Source organism: Triticum aestivum, chromosome 3B (genome assembly GCF_018294505.1).
Source record: "Triticum aestivum cultivar Chinese Spring chromosome 3B, IWGSC CS RefSeq v2.1, whole genome shotgun sequence".
NCBI classification, from domain to species: domain Eukaryota; kingdom Viridiplantae; phylum Streptophyta; class Magnoliopsida; order Poales; family Poaceae; genus Triticum; species Triticum aestivum.
Window position 1 is genome coordinate 478,380,008 of NC_057801.1, and position 6,831 is coordinate 478,386,838.

General features: G+C 42.6%; 2 non-coding genes across 2 annotated transcripts; both read right to left on the reverse strand.

The window, feature by feature from the left end:
- Positions 1-5,490: 5,490 nt before the first annotated feature.
- Positions 5,491-5,554, reverse strand: LOC123073167 (small nucleolar RNA snoR101). The gene has a single exon (XR_006435619.1). It is a non-coding gene; the product is annotated as a small nucleolar RNA snoR101 (small nucleolar RNA).
- A 307-nt stretch (positions 5,555-5,861) lies between these two features.
- Positions 5,862-5,924, reverse strand: LOC123073169 (small nucleolar RNA snoR101). Its single transcript, XR_006435621.1, has one exon. It is a non-coding gene; the product is annotated as a small nucleolar RNA snoR101 (small nucleolar RNA).
- Positions 5,925-6,831: the final 907 nt, after the last annotated feature.

Here is a 6,831-nt window from a genome sequence, read left to right on the forward strand (position 1 = left end):
GGTCCGGTTGTTCCTCATCAACCGGTACTACCGGAAGTTCGAGCGGTTCTTCCACTCTTACCTTAGCCGCTCAAGCGCTCCAGGCCAAGCAGTTGCACCGGCCCCGCACCGCCCAACTACCGCCCTAAAGGGTGACTCCGTTCTGTTTCAGTGCGGTAGTTGTGCGGTGGCTGGGCGGTTGGTCCAGTTATTTTCTAATAACCGGTACTACCGCCTGGTGGCCCGGTTGTACCGCCTGGTAGAGTTCTGCCGTTACATCGTGAGCCCCGGTTGTACCAGGACAAGGAGCGGTTGTACCGTTGTAGTGCTGAAAATGTAGTAATGGTTGGATTTATTAGGATTGCTATATAAGATGGTTCTTCCACCTACCACTCTCACCTCTTACCTCTCTCACTCCACCATTAATGCTCTCAAGCTCTCTTGCCCGATCTCTCTCTCTAGCCACTCAAACTTGTTGATTTGCTAGGGATTGAAGGAGGAGACCTAGATCTACACTTCCACCAAAGGATATTTGCTTCCCCCATACTTTCTAGTGTGGATTTTGTTACTCTTCAGTGTTTGAGCACCCTAGACGGTTGAAGTCACCTCGAAGCCATATTCCATTGTGGTGAAGCTTAGTGGTTTCATTGGGAGCCTCCAATTAAGTTGTGGAGAGATCCCCAACCTTGTTTTGTAAGGGTCCGGTTGCCGCCTTCAAGGGCACCAATAGTGGAATCACGACATCTCGCATTGTGTGAGGGCGTGAGGAGAATACGGTGGCCCTAGTGTATTCTTGGGGAGCATTGTGCCTCCACAGCGCTCTAACGGAGACGAATTTCCCCTCAAAAGGAAGGAACTTCAGGAACACATCCTCGTCTCCACCGGTTCCACTCTTGGTTATCTCGCACCTTTACTTTTGCAAGCTTACTTGTGTTGTTTCCTTTGCTTTCTCGTGTGCTTGTTGTTGTTGCATCATATAGGTTGTTCACCTAGTTGCATATCTAGATAACCTACTTTGATGCAAAGTTTAATTTGGTAAAGAAAAGCTAAAAATTGTCAGTTGCCTATTCACCCCCCCCCCTCTAGTCAACTATATCGATCATTTCAGTGGACAACACTCTCCCCTCTTGTTGCTATGCATCACCATGATCTTGCGTGTGCGTAGGAAATTTTTTGAAATTACTACGTTCCCCAACATGCACCAACAGAGCTTCTCCGTCTCATACGCCATCGGGCTCTCACGGTAGGGCACTGGAGACCTGGATTCGTCCCCTCTCCTTCCAGAGGCTCGACGGAAGCTGGGGGCCTGAGAACGACCCGAAGACCACAACATGGACATTGACTTGGACACAGCCGCCGCCGCCGCCGACTGCGAGATCGCCTCCGCCGCTGGCCCGCTCAGGAATCGCCTCCGCCGTTGCCTAACCCTAGTTTTTTCCCAAATGCACAAACCGTTTCCTGTTCGGCCCCGCGCATTGCTTTAATAACCAGGGCCACCACTGTTGAGCATTTTTGCTCTGTTTTTTTTTCTCTGTTTAATAACCAGGGCCAGAGTTTGATTTTGGTTTGTTGTGAGGGCAACAGCAGCTTTTTTTTGCTCTGTTGTTTGATTTGGCCAGAGTTTCATTAGCTAAATAACTTGAGCCATCTAACTTGAGCATTAGCTAATTATTTCATCACAGGTTGAAGAGGAGATAACTTGAGCATACAGGAGTTCAACATGACCATGGATTCTTACATAATTACTAGATTCTTACAACATTAGCTAAAGATCATAGCATAGTGGAGTCTCCAACATTGTTCACAACTACTACATCCATACATTACACTTAACTAAACCACCCTTCACAAAAGATTAGCAAAGCCTTCTATCAAACCAACTTATATCATGATAGGTATGCTCTGCCTCATCTACCCAGATCATCTTCATCTACCTCATTCCTTCAAGATGTCATGGATTAACTTCAACTTCTCTTTGCTCTTCTCAAGTGACTTGAACTTCATAGCAAGCTAGAGCTTTAACTCATCCCTGCGTTTTATCAGATTCTCATGTCCCTTCTTGAACTGCACATTCTCTTTTGTGAGTTTTTTCACAGACTGGGTGAGCTCATCAACCTGAATCTTTAAATTGTTGTTGCCTTCAGCTAGCTTTTCCTTCTCTTTCAAATGATTCATCTTTAGGTTCCTAATGACACTGCCTTGAGCTTCTACCAGGTTCATCAACACTTTGTACTTCTCTTGCATCTTGAAGTTCTCTGCTTCTTTCTTCTCCATCTCATTCTTCATGGCAGCCACAACTGATGCAGTAGCAGCCTCAGCTTTCTTCTCCTTAGCCTGCACATAACTTAAATCCAACACCCTGTCCTCCTGGGCATTGAGAAGTTGATGGACATCTTCAACTAGTTTGTCATAGTTGGTATCCAGGTTCCTTTTCTCTTCTTTAAGGTGGTGGATAGTAAGTGAACTTTCCAGGTTATCCTTCCTCCTAGCAGTCATGCTGTCTTCAAACATTTCCCAAAGCTTCAACAATGCATTTTGCATTGTGGGAGGCCACTCTGGGTCGACCCAAGCAAGGAAACCACAATTGACAGCTTCCTGCAATATAGCAAACAATTATATTGTTACTCTCTGAAGAATTACCACTTTTAAAAAATCAACTAACAACATAAGAAGTACAACCTATACATGTGGCCAACCAAACAATGCTACTTCTACTACAACCTATACTGCCTCAATTAAACTATTAGCATCTACACTGCCTCAATCAACTAACAGCACATGCCTAAACAACATATTGTTGTGAGCTTCAGTACTAATAACTAACTAAACTATGAGCTTCTCCACTGCCAACTAAGCTGCTGCCCATATAAATATTATAGTCAACATAAGCATGAAACTTATATATATTACAGTGAACATAGCCAACTAAACTATTGCAGTGACCATCAGTACTATAAGCATCATAACTACTAAATGGTAAAAACAATATGCTTCATCATCAGTAGTAGTAACTATATTACAGTGAACATGAGAGAGCATCAAACTTACAGGCTGAGCACAAACTAGAAACCTCCTGCCAGTCTCAAATGATTCAAAAGCTACACGGCGCTCAGTTGGCAGCCGATGCTCCACGCAGAGCCCCTTTGGTGCCTTCTCCAAGCCATTGTAGTCTTGGTCTTCAATGCTAGCAGGAATCTATAGGGAGCAAATACTCAAATCAGAAAACCAGATCATGAAATCCCCAAATCACCAAATCACCTAACCCTAGCCCTAGCTCTACCACTGACCTGATAATGCATCCCGTCGGAGGAGGAGGAGATCTGTAGGCTGGACAAGTCATCGCTGCTCTCATCCTCGAAGACCATGGCGCGGCGGGGGCAGATGCGGCGGTCTGCGCGGCGAGCGGCAACGGCAGCGGCTGGAGAGACGGGGGCGATGCGGCGAGGAGAGGGACAGAGTGGAGTGTCGAGTGCGGCTGGCTACGTACGGGTTCGACCGGACCAGGCTACATGGAGCGACCGAGACGAATGCGAAACTTATCGAGCGGGTGCGCGCGGGTAAGCCACGGTGGCACCTGACCAGTGGGCCCTTTAGGTCAGATACATGGTCAATACACGCTTATACGGCTGTCAGACTGTTATACAACACTTAGGCTTAGAGTTGGTACTGCATGGCAAAAAAAGTGACTAGTGGTACTGACTCGTTACAACGTGCCGAACTGTGGTAGTTCCGTGCAATTAACTCCCCGGTAGTGCTGGAAGCTGGTAGGGTTTTGAGTTGTTGTAGCTCAGGGGTTGTAGATTTTCCATCATATGGATTTATTATGGTCAATGTTTTTTCTAATTATTGATGGTGAAGTTTATTGGCATGCGATGGACTTGGGCGCCCAGGTTTGGTCATTAGCTTACCACCAAAACAAACACGCTGGGTTTCTCTAACAACGCTTTTTTTAGGATAACTACGTTTAAGATCGTAAGTTTGTAACAACTTAAAACTATGTTTGATAGTAGTCCCTAATTTTCCGGCAAGTGAAAATGCTTTCCAAGTAAAATTTGATGTCCCTGTTCTTTAGGAAGATCGACAAGATAGAACGCAGGCCCCGTCCCCCTCGGCTAACATTGTTAACGGTGCAACATTTTCTACAGGAAACTTGGTCGAGTGGTTCAAGTAACCAATCTGCACCCACAAGCACACTGGATTCACATCAACTGATCATCAAACTTCACTCACCCGCAAAAAAAAAATTTACTCCTGATGTCCTTCAATCCTTAAAGTGACTAGTCAATGTGTACATGCAATGCACGTTAATTTGGAATTATATTAAGTGCATGCGGATACTAAGTACTCCCTTTGTTCCCAAATATTTGTCTTTCTAGAGATTTCACCAAGTGACTACATACGAAACAAAATCAGTGAATCTACACTCTAAAATATGTCTACATATATATGTATGTTGTGTCCATTTGAAATGCCTAGAAAGACAAATATTTCGGAACGGAGGGAGTAGGATATTATTTACGAGTTATTATGTGATTAGCACTATATTTGGCATGAAATTAACTGCATGCTAAACGTGTTGAGCACTCGACATTGAAGCAGTCTAGGTTGTTGGATTGACATGATTTGATGGCCGAGATTAATTGGATCTACCCCTTTGGGTCTTTTTATATCCTTAATAAAGTGATGAAAAAAAATGACACCATCCGAAGTTTGCAACTAAAGAGTCAAAGATATATATGGACCGCTTCAAGTAAGATAAATCATTTGGAATCAGTTAAAAGATCAGCAGTAATCATGCTATGCTATATGCTTGTGTGCGTTAAGTATAGCAGCTATAAATAAATGCCGACCACAGTGCCAGACAATGAGATACATTTTAACAACAAAGAAGGAACTGGACTGTAACAAATAAAACGCTGAATGGAACATGATAGTACAGTGCTGGTATATCACATCGTGCAGTGTATTACAGTGTCTCTAATAGCATCGCCCTAATTTTCACCTTCAGCTCATCTGGGACCTGAGTTGCTTGTTTGTCAGAAAGCTGCCTCTGTGATGCTTCTGCAGAGCTTCTATCAGAAGTACTTGAGTCCTTGTTAGCACCTCCCAGACCCTTGTCATGGCCACCGTCTTGGAGGCCTGAAGAACGGCTATCTTTGCGCTCCATAGACCTTCTGTCTTTCCGTTCTGAACTCCTCATGTCTCTGCGCTCTGAAGAGCACCTTCTGTCTTTGTGATCTGAAGAACCACCACGGGATTTGGACTGCACAGAAAATTCAGCAAACACAGTAGAGTGCGGTTACAATTTGCGTTGGTACCAGAGCCACGATATCAAAACAGAATATGGCACCTTAGAAATTTAGAAACAATTCCAGTATTAGACTATCCAAAGTAACAAGAAAACAATAAATCAACGCATATAGGAAATGCCAGAAAACATAGTGATGCAATACAGTTAAACCAAATACTTCAGTACTTGGCTGGAAATATGAATAAAAAGGGAAAAGGCAGTGCATCCGTGATTCATATTGTCCACATAAGAACTTACCTCAAGTTCAGAGATCAAGTGTAAGACATCATGTGCACTTGAAAATTAAGATCAAAGAGAAAAAGCAATCTTGGCAAAAACAGGCCATAAGCATATAAGATGAATATTCATTAAAGCCCGATGGTATACATTCAACAGAAAATATAGAACAACACATATAAAGGAACAATCAGACTAAAGCAACTTATAGTTTACAAAAACACTTATATAAGGAAAATGAGCCAGAATTTTAAAAAACTTTCCAAACTAAGAAGAAAACCATGACATCAATCAAATCATATATATAATTGAAGAGAATTGTATCAATTGGAATTGAATAAATAAGAATAAACTGTGCATCAGGACTGATATAATGTCGACACGAACTTACCTGAAGTTCAGAGATCAAGTGTAAGACATCATGTGCACTTAAGAAATAAAAAAACAAGCAATTTTAGCATGAAAAGTATTCAGAAGTCCAAGCATGGGTAAATAAGTTAATACATTAGTCAGACAAAAGCGAGTGATCTAGAAGAACAAAGGAAACAAAAAATAAACCTCAGAAACTGAAGAACATTAGACCAAAGCTTATATTAAGTTATTATAGCATTGGTGGCTGCTGCAACTTTAAGTGAACATGCCTAGTGGTTCACAACTAACTCATTTAAACAAAGCATGAATGATGAAATGACCAATTAATGGTGTGAATTCTGACAAATGTTTAGTAACTAACAAAACACCGAGGTGGTCGGCCACCATAAGTTCGCTCTCTTAGAAATGTAGCATGGTACAAGTAAAAAAGATATGAATTCTTTGGTCACATCAAGATGTGCAAACAACTTACTCTATTCGACTGTACAATATCACATGAACAAGACGACCCCATTTATAAACACCTAAACCACAATCTAACATGTGTACCAAACAACTACACCTATGCTGCCTACCACCTATGCCTACGAGGAGCTAACTGGGACAATGAGCTGGTACAGTACTATCCCAATGCCAGGTTGCACGATTGTGATTCATAGCACCAAGGTGCACGGCCACCATAAGTTTGCTCTCCCAGAAACACAATGTAGCGACCATACCTCAAACAGTCTGATCTCTGTGCACCAGTGTCATCCCTGCACCGGTAATGCTGACACACACAGTACTTAAAGGATTTATAACAGAGTAGCAATCACACACTTATTACATCGAATGTCTCAAAAGAGAACTTATTACAATAAATATGGCTTAAGGCCATCTAACAACGATAATAGCGGAAGGCTTGGAAGATAAAGTGAGTCCATCAACTCCAACGGCATCACTAAGTGAAAGAT